Source organism: Stegodyphus dumicola, chromosome 3, assembly GCF_044657685.1.
Source record: "Stegodyphus dumicola isolate Sdum_Otavi_A_Nest chromosome 3, ASM4465768v1".
Lineage (NCBI taxonomy): Eukaryota > Metazoa > Arthropoda > Arachnida > Araneae > Eresidae > Stegodyphus > Stegodyphus dumicola.
The window spans coordinates 73,295,235-73,317,189 of NC_140770.1; the positions used below are offsets into that span (position 1 = coordinate 73,295,235).

Sequence of the window (21,955 nt, forward strand, 5' to 3'; positions counted from 1 at the left end):
CTCTTAAAACATTCTATACAAAGTATTTCTCCTGAAAGGCGGCTCTCATGTGCTTTGCTATAATCTAAAATAGTGATAAATTGTTCTTGAAGAAGTTTTTCCCCTTGAAGCTCTACTGAAAGACGTTAACAACCAGGAAGAATCAATTATTACTTTTAGAGAGTTCAAACGTTGTGCAGGTTTTACACATTTACAAAAATTAAATATATAATTTAATTTTTATAACTCACTTTGGACGAAAATAAATCTCAGGAAGAGAACCGTTTAATAGCAGGCGATAGTTTATTTGTTCAAATTTTCTTGGATGGGAGGATTATTTTAACAAATGTGTAGGCTACATAAACAATAGTCTGAAAACGTGAAAAAAAGTAGTTACTTACTTCTTCCACAAACAAACTATTTATCATCGTTTTCAGTTAAGCTTAAGTTATATATTAAAGCTAGCGTCGACAACCGGTTTTGGCTGCGGGTCAAAATCAACCGAAATGTCTCTATTATGAAGACGTTTTTTGTCACAGGTATTTTCATTTTAGAACAGTTTTTCTTCATGAGTAATAAGATAAATTTATTGAGAAAAAAATTACGACACGCTTTTAACATAAAAATACAAATTGTAATACTAATTATGATTATAAAAAACATGACTGTATGAACTTCATTTCCTCTTCGATATCATTGACTGGCCTGATGACTTGTGATTTCAATTTAGTCAAGCCTGGTTTATAGTTAGTCGTCTTAAAACAAATACAAGTATTTGAATTTTAGGCAATTAAGCTGCTTCTTTTCTTACTTAAAATAAATTTCACATATGAAAATATATACTCACATTTATAATATGAGGCTGATGTGAACAAATGGCAAAGCCAATTTTTTAGAATTGTGGATTATGGATTTGCATTGCCAAACGTATCGATTTCTCTTTGAAATTATGTTTTAAAAATACATTTATTTACTGTAGCTTTGTAATCAAACAAAAATGGTGTTGTTAGTATTTTTTTTGGGTTGATTTTTTATGAACTCTTTAAGTGCTCGTTTCATGTTTACTCTTCATGATTTAGTTTTATATATTACACCTTTTTTTCGGAACTAAAGTGGTTCATTTGAAATTATGGAATGGGTCACTCGGAGATCTGCGGGTAATAAGTTTCCGATACCTGTATTAAAGTAACTGATACTAAGCTAAATGAGTCAGTGTAATATAACTGATACTGACTGAAGAAGCAACTGGCCCCAAATGGTGAAAAAACAAACATAAAAATTGAAGAAAAGTCAAGCAGTGTGTTTGAAACTGGTCCAAATGTAACAAAAAGAATTCGCGAAGGAACTAAGTGCTAAAGTAACAAATAATAAATAACAATTTTCAACATAATGCAAGTACATCTACAAAACTGCTCATTTGCTTTATTTATTAAACTAAATCGCAGATCTTTGAGTCAACTAAAATGATAGGTCTTAAACTAGAATCATAAGTCTGCAATTCAGATATTCTGCTATTTTTTCTAATCGCTTGTATATCAATTAAAAGAGTGCAAAGGTGTCAGTAGCCTATATTATAATATGCGATTGCTCAATGCTATATGAATAGCTAATTATTTGCTGTTAAAATTAAATAGTGTCAGAAAATAAATCTTCATAGTTGAGCGAGAGTTTGCCAAACTAAACTATTTCTTCAGATGAAATCAGATATGTAAGCAGAGATTAGAGTCATTATATTATGTATTATAACGTTTAGTTTATCTAATATGTTATATTTTCGTTAGTTCTTTCCTATACTTTCTAGGACAACCATCAGCCTTCACTAAAAACATTATTGGCGCAATAGTCCTAAGGGACTGCATGGCCTGCAGTGCCCTGATATCTGCTTTCTTGACCGTGGGCCCCGAGGTGCATGAATATATACCCTAGACAGAGCTTGTCAAAGGGACTGCAATGTTTAGCCCCCAAGCGAACTTGGTATTCATTTTATCGACCCATTCGAAGGATGAAAGTCTGAGTCAACCTTTCCTAGCTTATGGCATGGGCTCCGAGCCTCTGGTACGCTAACCAGTGCACCATCGGGCTCCACTAAAATGCAAACTAGGTTAAATTTAAACAACGATCAAATTTGTAATTTAGAGAGAAACAGAGTTTAGGTAACTCGTCAAAACGCTGTCTACCTTGAGACTCTCACTTGAGTGCTGATACGGCGGGTTTTGGTGAGTGATTTTCTATTTGGTAACTTGCAAAGTAGAAACTTTGCAAAACAATTTGCAAATTATGCCTATGTTTACGAAAGGTATTTAACTAAAGGTATTAATTATGCCACTGAAGAACTATTTAAATATTCAGAGTCGAACACTTAAGCGTACACGTGCGTGTCTTCGGAGTTGTGTTTGTGTAGGGAACATATGCGGAGGATAGGTTTTCGGCGATTTGTGTGCTCGTACTTCTTCATAAAATTTACTGTGTTTCACGCAGTTACATGATATCCCGTAAAATGAGTAGCCATGAATGTATAGATCATTATGTAATCACCATATGATCATGTAATGTATAGCCATGAATGTATAGGAATGGGATGGGGAACTGTCAGTAAATTGGAGACAGGACAACCACCAGCGCAGGTGGCTACAGAGCTCAACGTAATGCCTAGTGTAGCCTGCAATTTGTGAAAACAGTTTCAGGACACTGGATACAAACCGAGAAGACCCGGACAAGGTCGATGAATGAGGATCGTTATTTGGCACTTTCAGTGCGGTGGTACAGGACTCTTACAGCTTCACAGCTTTAACGTGAGCTGTATGCTGCAACTGGAAACCGAGTTTAATTGTCTACAGTTGATCGAGTGCTTCACAAGACAGGTCTATATGCCAGAAGACACGCTGTTTGCGTACCAGTCATTGCCCCGCACAAAAGAGAGCGTTTAGCATGATGCAAACATCACGCGCCTTGGAAGAGACTTCAGCGGAGCCCCATCCGTTTTATAAATGAGTAGAAATTCAACATAAACACTGATTTTCGGCGTATCTGTGAGCTGGAGAGTGACTGAAATGCAATTAGGGTTTTAGAAATTAGACATAATATGTAAATTCTCTTAATTTTGCACACGAGTATACTTGAATGACACTGTAAGTAGCGGTGGTAAGTTTTGTTGCATTTTAAGTTTTACCATAAGATGTAGCTTTTATTAAAACGTTTAGTTCAGATTTGCCTCTTATAAATGCTTTGGAGTTTAGATTCAAGTAAGGGCGAAGTAGTGAGTAAGTTTAAGCACAAAGACGTTAAGAGGTGTAGTTTAACATCTATTAGGTTTAATCTTATCGAATAGATTTCTTTGTCTGTCAGTAAGTCAGAAGTTTTATTTGTCATTTTTTCAGTTGTACAATTGTTAAGTTAAATCGTGGATCTTTGAAGTCTACTACCAATTCATACTCCCGTTATTTTTACTTGATATGACCATTTATTTACGAATAAATTCAAGTTCCTTAAAAAGAAGAATTCATGTGAGACAGTAAAAAACTAGCTAGTGAGATTGATATACCTAGAGAAAGATTTGTAAGGGCTAAAATTGTAAAGTGGGATTTGTAACGCTAATCATTTCTTTTCGAAAGAAAAAATGTATTACTTTTAGAACTTCCATTTATGGATAGGAATTTCTTTACCACTTCATCAACACTTGATTGATGATGCATTTGAACTTGAATGGCTGATTTAAAAAGATGTCAGAAAATATATCGATCACTTACGATTATACTGTATGTAGGCAGTCAATGTAGGCAGTTCGTTTACTGCATCAGATATCTTACTGATTTTGTTCCACTCTGTATCAATCACACTCTTCCTGGCACAATAAGTAGCCTCTACCGATTCTTTAAATTCCTGAAACTACGCTGTAGAAGAGCATTATTTCATGAGGACAAAAATGGCAAGCATATTAATCTATTTCTTTTCTCTTGTAAACTAAATATTTAAGTATCAATATTTTACAAAACTTTCTACTTAATTTTAAGAGGATTGATTTAAAGTACTTAGGAAGGAAAATATGTCTTTTCGAAGGTTTCTGTATAGATTTATGTCGAAGTGATAAGAATCAAGGGCATTTAAAGAATGAAAATCAAAATCATTTCCTTCTGAGCACATACTTTGCAATTATTTCTAATAAAATTAATTAGAACAATAAATCATTGTTTCGAGAATCGTTAGACTGGCCTCATATATTTTAAGTAAGAACTGAAGCTTCAGGTTATTGGAATAGTTGCTTAATTACATTTAAAGGTTAATAAATTTTTTAACAGTAGTTTTTCAAGCTAGGTGTGTATGTTGGTGTATTTAATTATGGCAAAGCACACTAGGGCTATCTGCCTAAGGGGAGGGATGCCTTCGTGGAGGACTTTCTAAGGGAAACTGGCTCGCATACACGTTACACATGGGGAAACCACGAAAACGCCCATGCAGCCAGCCCGTTCGCGGGATTCGAACCTCGGACCGAACTACCAGTGTTCAGCGACTTTACCGCTCGGCCGCTGGTGGGCCTAGTTTTTCAAGCTAAGCAACTATTCTATTAGCTATTGAGCTACGTATTTCTGTTAAGAGATATTGAACACTATAATCTAGAGTTGAAAACACAAATTTTTTTAATTAGGTTTTCATATTTTGAAACGTTTAAAATCTCACATTATTTGACTTAAAGAATCTCAAAATACAGTTTCTCTCTTTCTAGTGTATTAATGTCACTAACTTTTTAACTTTTCTTTTGAAGATTTAAGTAAGGGTTACTTGTAGCTAAAGTCTGGGAAGGATTCTAAAATTTAGTTCGCTCTCATTTAGTCGAAGCTCGATTAAATGGGAGAGTTATTAACCGATTATTGATCGGACCCCTACTAAAATGAGTTAAATTAATTTATTATAGAAGGATGGAAACATTTATATTCCGATTATTAGTATAAAACATTCTCTAAATCTTTTGTGAAATAACCACACTGATAGGGTGTTATAGAATGTAGGAAATGCCGCACTGATCAGTATAGTGGTTGTCATTGCTGGCTGTTATATCGACGGACTGGTTTCGAATCTCTGAGAAAACTTGGATGTTTGTAAATATATTCTATCTGTGCGTCATAAGGGGCATTTAAAATACTATTCAGCTGAAAGTCTTTTCAAAAGGCCTGGCAGTAAGGGAAAGAGAAGTGGGAAAGATTCCGATTCATCCAAACCGGAGTATTCTCTGTCAAAATTAGGACAGACATTTCTTTATTTTCGTGGGTGTAAAATTGATCTCGCTCTTTGTACACTTTGACAACATTATGGGAGATGAGACGGCTAAATGACCAGTGTTCACTGGCCATTCCTGACGAATGCTGTAAGATGGAAGTGATCAGCCATTTAAAATAACAACAGTTTGGGAGATACTTTTCTCCTAAACAATGCGTAATTCAACTGTTGTAATCGGAGTTAAAAAACACTGTTAAATCATACCTTCAACGTAAATTGTTCAATTTTAAATTGAGTATAAGGCATTAAATTATCCATTTCCCATTGACTTTTAGGTAATGTAACGTTTAGTTTGGTTTCTTTGACTATGGCAAAGCACTCAAGGCCTATCTGCTTAAAGAGAGGGATGCCTTCGTGGAGGGATTTCGGAGGGAAACTAGTTTGTATGCACGTTACACACGGGAAGAACCACGAAAACGCACATACAACCAGCCCGTCCACCAGGATTCAAATCCCGGACCGAACTACCAGTGTGCAGCGACTTTACCGCTCGGATGCTGGTGAGCTCCTAGGAATCATAAGGAATAATGCCAAAATACATTGTTCCTTTTGTTCTGAAGCATATTCAAATTTATTTTAAATACTGGTTTAATTTACGTAACAAAATGTACTTATTATTTGGAATAAATTACTTGAAAATACAGACATATTATTGATAACATTTTTCTGTTAATAGTAACATAAGTTATTCTTCTTCCCTGCATGTTCTTTCACTGCCCTTGGATTAATCACGGTTTCAAAATAATGTAGACTTATTCTCCGATATTATCGCCATAAATCCGGAATTAATTATAATTGATTTAGAGTAACATGATAATCGACCACTAAAGTTGTTTTCTCAACTAAAGTTATCGCAATTAACGTTGCTGTTTTTTGTTGTTTTGCATCACAAATACAGTTTTCCTCGCTCTAATGTTACAGTACTCCTCTTTTTGTTATCGTGCAGTTTAGTTAATTAAAAAGAATTGCGGGTTCTAAAATCTTTAAAATTAATTGCAACTCGATTGGTATAACAAAAGCATGAATTCCAGACAATATTCAAGTTTTTTCATTCATAGTAAACGTCAATGAAAATAAAAATTAGAACTTTTCCTTTACAGGAAAATTAGCTTATTTTTAACCATAGTAAAATGTGAAAAAAGATGAACATTATGCTCTTAGAACTAAAAAAAGAGAAAAATCCATAAATCAGGCTTTCGGGCTTTTTGAAAAAAAAAATATAAGAATTTACATCCCTGCCTAAACAAGCTATTAGAAAATCGAAGTCCTTTTAGCGGATTATTTGCAGAATCGCTCTCCACTTTGTTTACCTCATTACTTTCCAACAACGGGATTTGAAAAATTTATTTTGCATAATTCTACGTATTCGCACTTTAGTTAGCTTCGTTGAGCAAGAAAAACCGGTAAGTGTATTTTGCTAGTGTATGATATAAAAGCTACTTCCATCAATAAGTAACTCATTGAAAAAAAAATTCCTTTTCTTCTTTTTCTTTTTATTTTCTTCTGCCCTGTAGACGGAAAACTAAGTATGTGGGGTTATTGAAAAAGCAAAATTCAAAACAATGCTTCTATGTAAATATACGTACATGTACATATTTTTTTTATTTTTCTCGTCTAACGTTATTTCCCGTTGTTCGTCGTGCCATTTTGTTAAGCCTCACGGCAGGGTTCACTTTCGTATTTCCGATCCACAGAGTTCTTTATACTTTACATCCACGGAGTTTTAAAATCTTTTTTATCAACTCCCTAACATTATGGATTTTTACGGTCATTTACGTTTACTCTACGAATTGTTCTTTGGAGTTTCTGTCGCTATTTTGCACGCCAGTGCATTATTTATTCATTTTTTTAAAGTGAAAAAAGACAGATCTGCTTCTTTCAGTTAACTTAGTTCTTTGAAAGACTTTTAGCTAAACAACAGATAAATTGAGGATTCAGCTCCGACGCAGTTTTTTACTTTGTAATTTTATCTTTAGAGAATCTTCGAAAAGATAAAGGCAAAGATGTTTAATTTTATAATATTAATTACAAATAATAAGAATAAATTCAGAGCAACGTTAAAGCATATGAGAAAGCAATTTCAGATGTCATTATTCCCATTCGCCCTAAATTGTCAGTGAATAAACTTTTGACTCATAGAAAACTGGCTTAATTACTACTGAATAAACATCGAATTCTATATTTAAAAATTTTTTCCAGAGACTGAAATGCTAACAGTTATAGTGGAATAAAATAAAAATTGCACTTCCGATAGTCATCAGTTGCCTATAACACCACATACTTACGATACCGCGGATAGTATTAATTTTGGCTTTCATAAGAGTCAACTATTTTGAATCAAGCATTTTACGGATCTAAAACATCCATCAAAGCATATTCCTCAATGCAAACTTTAAGCTTAACATTTATGATTCAAAGAATGTAATAGGTCATAGGTATATTTTGACAAGAAAGATTTATTTAGAAAAGAAAACTGGAAGATTAAAGCTAGAAAACTTGCCAGCGTTTATTTAAACATTGTAACTAAAGCAAAGGATTAATTGTACAGGTATTAAAGAAATATTAATGTAGTTGCAAATACGTAAATACTTAACTACTATACTACGTAATAACTAAATGTACTACGTAATACTACGTAATAACTAAACGTATTCCTAAAATTTCCTTTTCTTTGCTTCCAAAGCAAAACTCGAGGTTTAAGTGATGGCAGACTGAAAGCAACGATCAGGACGAATACAAACTAGTTGGTTCGATTCCTGGCAATTGTGCAACTATAGCTTTTGCAACGATTCTGGTTTGTTTTAATCTCCAGTTCGATAAAAAGACACTGTTGATTCGTGATACTTCAAATTTAAGATATAGTTACCTACAAATGTTTTATACTGGCAATTTTCGTCATACGTGTATCGTTCCAACGCTGCTTGTGGTTTTCAACGCGCTAATCAAGTTGCGCAAGAAAAACGGGGGGGTTGCCGTTAAAAGATTTCAAAATATTTTCATTCTAACCGTAATCTATTGTTTCAAATAATCATAACCTCGAGTGCATACCTTCAAGTAACAATATCAAAAATTTCATTTCAATTCGTTGAGCGGATAGGCCGCTAGGGTGCATGCATTAGGAAACTGTTTTTATGACCACTCTGTAAATAAAACACATGAAGTAAACAAAACACTGTTATATAGATTATTATATAATGTGTTGTTTCTCTATGCGCGGCCAAAATTCTCAGAAAACCATTCTTGCGAGGAAGTCCTGTCTGTTAGGCTCGATTCAACCAGTTTGTATTCTTGATCGATTTTTTGAGACAGCCTTGAATCTTGTTTCGGTGGCAAATAAAAAATGTTGGAGGAATATGTTTTGTCTAGAAATATTTACGGCGATCCTTACAGTGGTTATTTAATATAATACTTCAATATAGTTAAAGTTAGTCTTTTTTGTTTCACACATGTGGCGTTACCTAACATATTTAGGAAGAGTGTGTTTTTAAGTCGTATTTATAAAACACATAGTCAAATACCTATCTCAAATAACTACTACTCTTAACTAACCCATAACTGCTACCTCGCATAACGAATGACTCGTATAACAAACGTTTCGCGTAAGGAAGGCCAGCTCTCAGTGAAAAATATCCTGCATAAAAAGCTCTGCCCGCCCCATTATGAAGCACATGCGGATTGTGCCACATTAAATTTAAAGCTAAATTTCTTGGAATTTTTATTTTAACAGCACATTAATACAAAAACAATGACTGTGCATAAAGAAAGCGAGCAAAGTATCGGAAAAATAAACATATATTAATATTACATTACCGCTAAAGAACTGCATTTCCATCTTTACCAAGAGCACTGCGAAACCCGAGAGAAGTTTCTTTTGATGAGGAGGATGACCAATACAAAGAGTCCATGCTTATTATAACTGCCAAGGACCTTCAGAAGAAGTGGAAATTAGATTCATCTCAGATGTCTTAAAACGGAAGTTGCTTAAGGGATTCAGGTTTCAAGCAATCAGTAACATCCCAATAAACAGAGATGAACAGAATGGCTGAGCTGTTCAATGACAAAACTATGCAGTTCTTCAAGACCATCTAGAAGAAAAGGAAGACTATGTTAGATGAAGTTTTGAAATATAGATATCTACGAAAAACAAAACAAAACAAAAGCACACATGCAGGAACGTAAAGGACGGTTGAGGTTTCTCTCTCCAGTGAAAGATTTAAACTGAAATAAACTGTGTGGCGATGTACTTAAGTAACACATGTAAATATTTTCATAATTAATAAACTATTATCCAGATTAATAAACTATTAAATTCCTAGCAATTCTAATATTGGCGGTGGTTTTTATATGCTCTGAAATTCCTTTTACACGATATTGTGAGACCTAAAGCCGGATTCAAGGAAAAAACACCATAACCTTCACAATAATCTGTAGGAATTACTGTCCAGCATAATGAAAGACATCACTGAATGGATCACTTTTGCTACGCGTGATACCACCGTATATATTGCAAATCAAAAGCTGATGAAATAATAATTTCGAAGGTTTCTATTTTTCTGAGCTCGGAGGAAAGCAGCAATATTCAAACTGAAATCTAACAAACAGAAATAAGAACTTTGTAAATAATTCTTTCTTTACCGGAAACATTCTTCTTGCATTGAAACAATATTCATAAAGTTACTTTAGTAAATTGTTTATCACCATTAATTATTTATTTACCCTTGAAATTGATTAATCCCTTAAAATCTAAATACGCTGGTAATAAATCTAAAAAACTACAATTAATATAGATTAAAAGTTGACAATAATTGTTATGAATGAATACAGGAATATTATATGAACAACAGCTAGGGATATAAATCTATCTATTTTGACACTCAATGCGATATAATAATAGGATAAAGTTTGCATTATTGAAAGTATGAAAGATGAGCATGCTGACAGACCAGTCAGTTGACCCAGTCCAAGTCTGATTCCGATTTTAAACGTGAAGAAATTGTTCTCTAATTGGATAGAGGAACCGAGAGGCAGATACCGTTAAGTTTTCTTATTTTACAGGCGAATGTATAAATATTTATAAGAGAAGACTGGTATTCGCACATCCAGCGGCTCAAGAATGCTAGCAACCCTATCTGTTCCAGTATGTCTTTACAACAAGACCAATTATGATGATAAAAAAGTGTGATCCCCAAAACGTCTGTAGACATATTAGAAGGCTTTTTCTCTCTCCTTCCAGCATGCCTTCGTAGTGTAACGGCAGGACACTCGGCGCGTATTTGAGAGGTTCAGGTTCGACACTCCGCAAGGCTACTGTCCATTTTTCACATCTCTTGCTTCAAGAAAACCTAAAATCTTTATAGTGGCGCTCGAACTAAAAGGTGGTGGACAATAATTCGTCAACAACAGGATTCAGCGATTGGATCCAATCTTCGGCGATTCGAAAGAAAGATAAAAACTTAGATCAAACACACTGGAAGGGGCTATTTATTAAATTTGGATATTGTTTCGAAACGTCAATCATTTTAAAATTTATCGGAAATCATTTTCGTGTTTGCTAAAGGTACACGACTTCAGGAATGTACGACAAAATGGTCTTAAATAAATTGTAATAGTATTAATGTAATAGTATAGATACAATAGTATAATAAATATATCATTATCTAAATAGTATATAAAGTTTATATAACAATATATAAATAGTTTTAAATGGTCTATAATAGTCTTAAATTTTCTTAGAGTTAAGCAGTAAATTTCAGTGCATCATAAGACAATATGATAACTCCCTAGAGAAATTTCGTCGATTTTATTCTAGAAAAGCCAAAATTTAACCGAGAATTTAAATGGGCCATATAAATAACGTGTTTATATTGTTCTTATTATTTACTTCTCCTGGTCAGCAGACATTAGATGAAGTCCATCAGGCTGCTCGCCCTTAAAAAGTCAGTCATCAATAAAACAGTTTGACAGATGTTCCCTCTGTTGCAATGACTAATGCAATAAATACGTCACAAAGGAAAAGCTTTGCTTTTTTGAATAAAAAATAAAAAATTATATACTTTCTAAATCTAGAAATATTTGTTTATTCAAGCTGTTTACCGTCAAATATGTCTAGCTTTATCAAATGATAAAACTAGACAAGTATTTCTAAAATTGTAGACACATAAATATCTCTTGAGCGATTGCTTGTAGACAAATGGTTGTGGAACGGATGAAATAAAAGTTTAGTTACCTAAAACGTTTTTAGTAAAAGTATACGAAGTTTAAATATTTTACACAGACTTTGTTCGGAGTTCGAGTTAGTTCCATACCTTAAAAAATCTTCTAGGAATAAACCTTATATTGAGGAATTTCGTCTTAAATCTGTCAAACTATCAAAGCCATGGAATGTTAACCATTTTTACTTGAAGAAAAGACTCATTATCTTTTATTTTTACGACTAATGTCATCCGCTCCTACCAGGATGCAAATTTAATGAACTTATAAAAGAACAGAGTTCTTAAAGTTAAGAAGAAGCTTTAGCAGTGAAGGCTGATCTGCGTGCTGTTTACACTTAGCTCCCAGAGTTGTTTAGATCGGCTTTAACTTTCTTACTAGCTGTGTTTGCTCACGTAAATTCAGGGCCTGAGCCAAAGCTGACAACAGGACTTTATCACGTGAAATTTATATTTTAATTGCTTTACTGTTATGTTTTATTAAATTTAGCAACAAGCGGTGACATATTTTTACTACATGAACTATATTAATTTTTAAATACATGTTCTAATAAAATTTAAAAAATAAATTTTTTTAGACCTTCTTCAGGGTTGTCATTATTTCTATGGAAGACTAAATTGCCTGTATACATGTTATAAAAAGTCTGACTTAGTTTTGAAGGCCAGAAATAGTTACACAGGTTCCGTATAAATTAAACACAAATTTCCTAATTTTATCCTTTATATAATATGATAATTGAAGCCAATAATTCTAAAGAAATGAATTTCTACCAAGTACTTTTTAGTAACTCTGTTGCTAGAGAAATTATTGTAAAAGGTTAAATTTTCCATAATTTCATGAATATTATTACGTGTAATTTTGATCCAACGAGGATAGAGATTTATTGCCTATAATCCGACTTTACCAAACACTATTCCCACAGACATGTTTTTTTTGTGCTAAGCCTATATAAAAATTTAATTCCTTAATAGCTTTATTAAAAGTTATTACGTTATAACGTATTTTTTCCGCCTTCTTATCATGCCTTCGTGGTGTAATGGCAGGACACTCGGCGCGTATTCGAGTGGTTCGAGTCCCGTTGAGGGCATTGCTCATTTTTCACGTTTCTCAGCATAAAAAATGCTAAAGTCTCTACAACGTAACCAAAATAATTGTCATGTGAAAGTTTATTTCATGTGTAAAATATGCTCAAACAGATTCTCATGGTGTTGATGTTTTGTGCAAATACTCTTTTACACGCTCACAATGCTAATAATATAATCAGCACATTATTTGATACAATACTATTATTTAATATGTTTGAAAATGATATTTTAAAGTCTAAAGCAAAGGCTAAATAAATTGTGCAAGGCGAACAAAAACACAGCGTGATACAAGGAAAGATCAAAAACTCTAGCTTAGGCTACATATGACGTTACGTAACGTTTTTACTTACGGTATGGTGCAATGGATCAGCTCCGTAATCAAAGAAAACTTTCTTTTTGGCAGTTTGCCATGTTTTTGAAACAAGAAGCGCATTCGAAAAGGAATTTTTAATGCAAGAGATTTCTAGCGACTTTTTGGGTCTGCAGGTATTTTCGGCCTGTTAGACTTTGAGATTAAGATAAAATGTATTGTAAAAAGAAGGATATTTTTAATTGAGAAATATATTTCAATTAAAAATATATGCTTTTAAGATCTTGTTTTACTTCTACATTAATAGATAAATTTTCGTGTAAAATTAAAACAAAACGTAGGAAAAAACAAGATCTGAAAAAAAAAAAAAAAAAATTAGTAACAGACTACCTTAAATCGCAAAATAATTTTGTATTAAGATTAGAATTCAAACAAGAATTATAGTTTGTTATGATGTATGATAAAAGCTTCGTGAAGAAATCAGCACACAAACTCATGATAAAAAAATCACTATTATGAAATTTTATTTTATAAGAGGTGGCTTTAAATCAGAAAGTTAAAAAAGATGACTCCGTGTTAAGTTTCCATATAGTAGTATGTAAAGCAGAAATAGCAAGTAACACTTAATTTTTCTTTTAAAGCAAGGCAATGATCTACCCCTACATTACAATGTGCAGACACCACTGGATACTGGACACTGGGAAATAGAGAATGGGAAAAGCTGACTGTTCCGCCGCCGAGCTATTCAAGTTCAGCCACTCACACCATGGGAGCACAAGTAGAAGAATGCGAGACATTTTATAGCACAATATATAGAAAATCCTCTGCTTTCTGCGGAATTCAAACCACGGATCTTCATCTTGCTATAATCTATTACTTTAAAAACAGGAACTTTAAGACTGTTTTTCCGCTATCCGACTTGCCTCGTAGCCTTAAGAACCACAGCTGTAGCAGATGATTTAAGTCGCTTTTAAAGGCTGTTTCTTCTTTCCACTTCCATTTCGCTTCCTGAAAAGCGCACGAATAAAGGCTGACTTCATCTGCAGTCTCAGATGATATGGAGGAAATGGGATAACGACACGCCTTATGATCGCAAATAGGGAAGGTTGGAAACGGGTTTAAAATGCCTATTCTAAAGCAACAGACTATAGCCGAATGAGTTAACGACTTAAATTACGAAAGAACGCACAGCAGATTGCTATAATCCCTTGCTTAGCCTCTCACTTAAAGAGTGACTTGCAAAAATCACCAGATTTAATCAACCAAATCTAGGTGGTGAAACGCATTTGGTACCAGGTTTAGATGCCAGCGATATTACACAGGCCATTTCAGGCTCAAAATCATGAAAAATCATTTGTGCAGGCATTTAGCCACGGATGTTTTACTTATCAGCTGAATGTGTTAGACACTTATAGCAGGAGCAGATACGAGAAGGAATGTCATTATTTATTACAAATCCTAATCCTCCGCTGTGTTTTAAGTATTTTCTTTTCTTTTTTATATTACTAATATATTTTTATATGTTATTTAGTAAGAAGGTTGAAGAACCCGAATACTACCAAAATGTTGAAGATTTAAACTAGTTAGCGCATTAATAAACATCTTTTTTTCTTCCTTTTAATTCCAAAAGGGCGGGCTTTTAATCTTGAAACGGGATTTTGAATCGTCCACTATAAAGGGTTGTATCACTTTTCAAATTTTTGGCACCAAATATTATCACTCTATATTATTATTAAAGTAATTAAGTAACGAAGAATCCACATGTATGTGTGTATGTATGTATGTTCCTAGCAGTGTGAAAAAATCACGGTATCTAGGGTCATCAAATTTTGAATCACGTAGTTCTCCACCCGATCATGCGCGCCTGGATGCATATTTTGTAAAACTTTACAATGGATTTTCGATAACACACTCAATGATTTGAAATCAAGCAGAGGCGACATTGTACGCAATGAAACATTTTTATTTCCAGCTCGCGAGACTGTATGTCGGAAATTTTAAAGATACGCCGAAAAATATTTTATGGTTTTGCTGTTAAATTGAATTTCATGTGGAGTAAGTACGAAGAACATGATACTTATTTAATAAATTCAACACAGAAACTATTAAAGGTTTGCGAGCCATCTTACAAGAAAACTGAACTATAATATGATGAATCGAGGGAATATTGAAAAAGAAATAGAAAAATGTATGCCAACACTTAACATCGGGAATTCTAAAACATATGCTGCTTTTAAAAGTTTGGGTTTTTGCTGTTGAATTGCATATGGTGGAAATACGAAGAAAATGATGTTAAGTAATTAAGCTAAAAGGACAAAAAGAAATGGGTTAGCAGCAGTGCAACAGCATACTGGTAGACTTCGAGCTCAAAAAGTAGAAAACCTTAAGTAAACCTTTTGGGTGAACGTTAAAATCTGAACTCTTTTTAGACTTTTTAAAATTTTATTTATTATAATTTTGGTATTTTTATTTCCCCTGTAATTTAAATGAATTCCAATGTTTTCATCAGCATGTTTTGGATTTTAGTACTTTTTTATTTGTTACTTTTTAGTCACTCGCGTCGAAATACTGAATAGCTATATTTTATAAAATGGAAAGTAAATATTCTAACATTTTATAACTGATATTTGTCAACAAAATATTATTATGAGAAGAATAATTATATGCCTTTTTTAAATATAGAAATTGCTATGATTGCTTTAACAAACCTTTGAAACGGATAACATAATTATATTATATATATAGTCTTTTAAAAGAGTACTCTGATTTACTGCTTTTAATAATAAAAATCATAAATGAACATCCAAAGAACAGCAAAGAGATGAAGGGAGATACTCAGAAAGTACTATTATTAAGAATATAGAAAATATTCTAAAGTTTAATCCTTAAAATAAATTAAAAAAATTATTTATAGTATAAACCTAAGATTTTTTAAAATTTAGATTACTAAAGATTAATTAATTTAAATTAGCCGAAGATTTATAGCATTTTGTATCAAATATATCACTGAAGCTGGAACTTTAATTTTAGCTAAAGAGTTAATATATACAAAGCGAGAGATATATTTTGCTAACAAAGCTTTGTATAAGTTTGAAAACAAATAAATAAGATTATAATTTTTTATTATAAGTCTAAAATCCGCAATAAGATGTCTGCGAAGTATAATCCCACTAAAAAATATTAAAAAATATAGGCCAATATAAAAAATTGCATTGTGATTATTATCTACTTTAAATCCTCCGTTTCTCCATTTATGGAAGACTATACAGCATTTGTATTTTGAAAAAGATTTGATTCGTATTTTGAAAAAGCTTTTTGCGTCTTATTTTGCGTCTTAAGACTTTTTCAAATCTTGCTGCAAATCACAGTTAATGGATGGTAGAATTTGACAGTATTCTGTAGGATATACCAAAGGAAGATAGTATCGATGGTTAAAGAAATCTAGATAAATCTTCTTTAGTATGTTTCATTGCTTACTAACTACCTCCTCTTTCTCAATGCTAAAGAGTTGTCCTTTACATATTTTGTCTTCACGTTTCCTAGGTATTTTCAACATTATTTCTTCTTATAAAAACAGATTCATGTATTTTCGTTCCAGGTTAAATTTCTTAATTAATTTACAGCTATTAAATTTAATAGATTCTTTTATTGTTGAAATCTATGAGTGTTTTTATTTACGTTTTTAAAAGCTAGATGCCAGTTCTTATACATTTATAAGATAGGTAAGGTCTTTCTAAGGTAGATTTCCACAATTCTAAAGAAGTATTTATCTAAGGTACTCGTATATCTAAGGTAGTAGAGGCTTATAAGGTAGACAAGGACTTCTAAGCACTGAGAGGAAGATTTTCATAAATTTTAGATGTTCGAGAATTATTAATTATTATGGTGGTGGTAGTGGTGTATTTAATTATGGCAAAGCACACTAGGGCTATCTACCTAAGTGGAGGGATGCCTTCGTGGAGGACTTTCTAAGGAAAACTGGTTCGTATACACGTTACACATGGGCAAAACCACGAAAGCACCCATGCAGCCAGCCCATTCGCGAGATTCGAATAACTATTATGAATATGTTATGCTCATGCCCGTCTAGCGGCCGAGAGATAAAATCTCTGAGCACTAGTACGACTCGTAGTTCTGTCTCGGCATTAGTAGTTCCAATCCGGGCAAAGTGCCTGTCGCTGGCTGCATCTGCATTTTCGTGGTTTTCTCCATGTGTAACGTGCATACGAGCCTGTTTCCTTTAAAAGGTCCTCCACGAAGACATCCTTTCCCTCAGAAAGATAGCCCTAGAACGCTTTGCCATAATCAAAATAAAACAAACCAAACATTTTATGCTTATGTATTTAGTACATGTTTCTATTCTTCATGCCCTAAATTATAGAAAATTAAAATGCTGCCGGAAGTTTAAGATCTAGCCAAAAATATCAGTTTCATTTTAACCGCTAACTGATTTGATTAAGACTGTTTAAGCTTAAAATTAAGCAGTTATACTATTGTATGCTGTATTTAGCTGTAAGAATGCTTACAGAAAAGATTTTATTTGCACTGAAAAAATAGTACCTTAGACTTTCAAAGCCGCACAAAGTTTGAAACACTTTTCTTTGCATACTTTTCTCTCCAATAAAAATTAATTAATTTTTGGTAAACTTTATCCAGATTCAAATGTCGTCAGACATAAATTATTTAAAAATTATTTTAAGAGATTTAGACTAAAGGGATTGCGCTAATGAAACCGAGGATGTTAACTATATTATTCTAGTTTGTGTTTACTAAGTCCAGTAAAAGATCTTTCAGCTATTTTAAGTTACTTATGTGCATCTTGGCTATCAATTTATTCTAAAAATTTAAAGACTAAAAAGCTTTCCTTTTCTAGTAACGTATTTTTCATTTTAATTTTTTACTATTTAGCTTAACTATTATTATTATTATAAATTTTATATTATAAATTATATTATTATTTCATTATTATTAATTATTATAATATTAAAAATTATATTATTATTATTAATTATTATTATTGTTTTTATATTATAAATTTTGTTCTCTTAGTATTATTTTTTATATTCATTTTAAACACAAAAGGGATTATTGCTCTCGAATTTGAAAGAATTCAGATTTTAACCGTATACAAATAATTATATCTATGTAAAAATGTGTTTAAAAAATATATATATGTGTATGTATATAGAATGATAAGAAAAGGAGAGGTAAAAGGGATTTTAATGGATATTATATATATATATATATATATATATATATATATAAATGTTGTATGATCTAATCTTAGGAATCTTCTATGTATATAGAGTGATAAGAAAAGGAGAGGTAAAAGAGGATTTTAATGGATATTATATATATGTATATATATATATAAACATGTTATATATATATATATGTATATATAATATATTTAAAATCCGTTATATGTATATAAAATATCGGTTAAAATTGGTTAACTCATATATATATATATATATAAACGTTATAATAAAATATCTGTTAAAATCGGTCATAATTTACTACTGTATGTCACATGTAAGCTTGTAGGATGCAAGTAAACGGAGCTGTGTTAAAAATCTATTTAAAATGAAAAAATATATTTTAAAATTAAATTAACTGGTTAACTAAATTAATTTATTGTAATTTAATCTTTATAAAAGTAAAGTGAAAAAAAGTAAGAATTGAAGGAAGGATATGAGTTAGAAATATAACATTATTAATATGGTATTATAGTTATTAAAATTAATAAGTATTTCAACTCGAATGTAATACTTCAGCATTCTGATCTGGCTGTCAGCAGCGTCTAATATTTAACCATATCAGGTTATAATGCGGGGTATCATCAATTTGCTGTGGATATTCTGTTTAGAAAAAAAGCTCATGTGATAAGAAGAAAATCAAAGGTGACACTTAAATCGAGTAAAAGTGAGAACATATGACAGTCTTGACATCTTCTTATCCCATTAAACATCTGACTTAATGACCTCAATGACAGCAAGGTATTACAGGTTGGATCAAGCTTGCGGATGTAACCATAGGTGGCATACTTTGAGAATCATTTGGATTAAGAACACGCTTCATGAAAGTTATACATGAAATCAAGTGCATGGGACAACCTAAATGCACATAAATAGAAACAATATGACGTAATTCGATCTCTAAAATTGATTTCTAAGATGCATTTTATTCATATAAATTAGAGTGACTTTAAGTTTGTTAAAGAGGTTTACAATTAGCACATATATGCTAAATGGAATCTTCTTTTAACAAGTGATTTATTGAGAGAAAGTGTATTTTATGTAATGTGTTAATTTTCATTCTGTAGCCTTTGAATCTCTTGCCAGTTTGGCCAAAATGCAAATTAGTAGCAGTATAATAGTGAGCAAGTATATTTTTTAGAAAGATAACTTTGAAAATGCAGCTGGAAACCAATTTAGCCCACGAACTGCCCATCTGCTTGTGATTTGGATTTATTGAGTGTTTTCTTGCATTTGCTAATGGCTAAGCTTAGAAGTGGCGCCTAGTTGAAGCCGGGTATATTGGCCATTGTTTTGTATATATGTAATAGTTTCTATTTTTAAAATCTTGCAAGTCCTGAATAAGGTTCGGTAAATTTTACGTCCACCTAAAACATTCAATATTAATAAAGTTTTAGCTAAATTTTAGCTGTGATTTTTCTTTTTAGAATTTAAGACTTCCAATTAAGTGCCAAGTTGTGTGAAGCACAGCAAGTTTAAATAAAGGGTACTTAAGAGGTATCAGGCTTATCCTGCAACTACCAACGCGAAAATTATTAAGACTGCTTAAAAAGTGTGTCTGGGAAATTGATTGTTGCTATTGTTGAAATTTTAAGATATTCAAAATGAGTGGACTGATTTTAAAGGAACCTGTGTTTGGAATTTACGCATAGAACATGATAAGTAATATATGAAATAAGAGGAAAATTATACAATTTTCTGTTATAAGTTTTTTATGCATTTTCCTTAAGTTTCTACAGAAAAGATATCAAAACATCAATCAAATTCTTGTCATATTTCAACCACCATATACTCTCTTATCATCTCTACATGTCGATGTAGAAATAATCATTATCCTTTCTTATTTCATAATTGTATAACAGCTGCTACTGTCACGTATTCATTATCCATTCATTTAATTTCATCTGCCATATTATTTCTTACTATGTCTACCTGTCCATGTAGAGATTAGAGTTCATGTAAGTTCGTTGGCAAAAGTAGCACGAATCAACATGTCTAATATTACTCTATAAAATATCTTATAACTTAAAATCTAAGACCTATGAAGATAGTTATGAGTTGCGAAACACTAATAGGGTGCATTATGACAGAACTTGAAATTAGCTTCTTAAAAACACATGCCATTCTACGTCTGGGGACACAATTTCATCGGATCTATTAATTCCGAATCAGCTTGAAGGAAGTATATTGGTTAAGATAACACAATAATAAAACTTTGATAACGTTGTTAAATTTCAGAAAACACAATAATCAAAATTTGTTAGCATACTAAAATTTAAGGTTTGTTTCTGCATGATATATATCAAATCAAAATATTATTAATTGATAAGTATTTATGTTTATCAAAAATAACATCGATCATTTAAAAAAAACTTAGTATATTAGAATATTCGTTTTATAAAGAAGTTATAAAAGCAACACTTTTGACTGAATATAATAAACAATTAGTTCTCTGTGAAAGCATAGATTATAGCAACATTTGATTATGTGAAAAAAGAAACCGATAGTAGAGGATAAACAACCCGGAGAACATTAAGAGAGCCTGGGCGACTAAATCACTTGCTGTAGCCCATGTACTTCTTTTTTGAGCTGAGCAATGCGTTAAGAAAACCATATAAAGCATTTGTATATTTATTTATGTTTTGCTATCTTTTTAAAACTTCCGATCCGTTTGGTTTATTGCTTTACAATTAGCCGCTCAACTTCCAGGCTTATATGGGTAGAAACCAAATGTATGCAGCCTCTGTGTCATTCTAATTTTTATGCTTTATCCTTTTCTTTAATCGATGAAGGAGTGAAAAAAGTTAAATTAAGTAACAGGCTGTTGACGAGAGAGTTCATCCATTTTTACATCTCAGCAAACTCTCTTTGGAAACTTTTACTGAAGAAAGAATTTATAGTGCTTTTATGATAGGCAAAAATTTATGGCGTATTTAAACAAAATAAGATGTTTTTTTTATTATTACTTTTTCTAAAGATTTTGAATGATATCAAAGTAACATAAGCATAATTTTATTGTGGTTAGCAATTTTAAACTAAATAGGTTTCCAGAGATAGGAAATCAATTTGTTAGAATTGAAATTCATAAAAAAAAAGAAAATGAAACAAAGTTTTTTTATTGTAATGCAGTTTGTTTTTCAGGAACATGTAACCGATGATATTAATCACATAAAGCAAAATGAAGCTTATCAGTCGAGTCTGCCGTGACATCATAAGGAAAGTTAACAGCCATATAAAATTCAATGTTTAATATTAAAGAAATGTAAAACTGAATGACATATTTAATATTTGTATACTTTTTAAAAATAATTAAAAATGCCAGAATTATTTCTGTTAAGGTACACTGCATAAAAAAAGGGAGGTGAGGGGGCAGTTCTATAGCTTTCGTTCTACTGAACCCAAGTATAGAACTGACCCATTTGCTTTGCGCAATATACAAGAATTTGAAATAGTTGATAAATCTCACGAAAACAGCTGTGAAGTCCCTGTGCTTGGTGTAACAATAGACGGCATTATTTATGAAAAATCGTAATAATTATTATTAACCTAAAACGAAACATAACAAAATTTTACGAAAGTCCGAAACCAGCTTATTTATGTTTAAACAGAATAAACGAACATTAAAAAATTATCGTAATTTCTATCTTACATGAAAACTGGAGAGTAGAATGGCTTTGAATATATAAAATGAGCATTCTATGAAATATGTAGTGACTCGTTAGAAAATTGCTGATTTTGTGCTATTTCTAGTCAGAGATTATCAAAGCGTTTATTGTCTTCGATTATCTTCGGAGTTAACGTGACTTTATTAACAACAATCTTTCTAGAGTATAATTTTATGC

General features: G+C 31.9%; 1 pseudogene across 1 annotated transcript in view; it reads right to left on the bottom strand.

The window, feature by feature from the left end:
- LOC118195081 (5-hydroxytryptamine receptor pseudogene) overlaps positions 1 to 21,955 on the bottom strand; it is a 677,424-nt pseudogene that overhangs the window by 117,571 nt on the left and 537,898 nt on the right. Inside the window, exon 5 of the transcript XR_015040225.1 lies at positions 9,061 to 9,335. The product of XR_015040225.1 is annotated as a 5-hydroxytryptamine receptor pseudogene (transcript). The remainder of the gene's footprint in view (positions 1 to 9,060; positions 9,336 to 21,955) is intronic.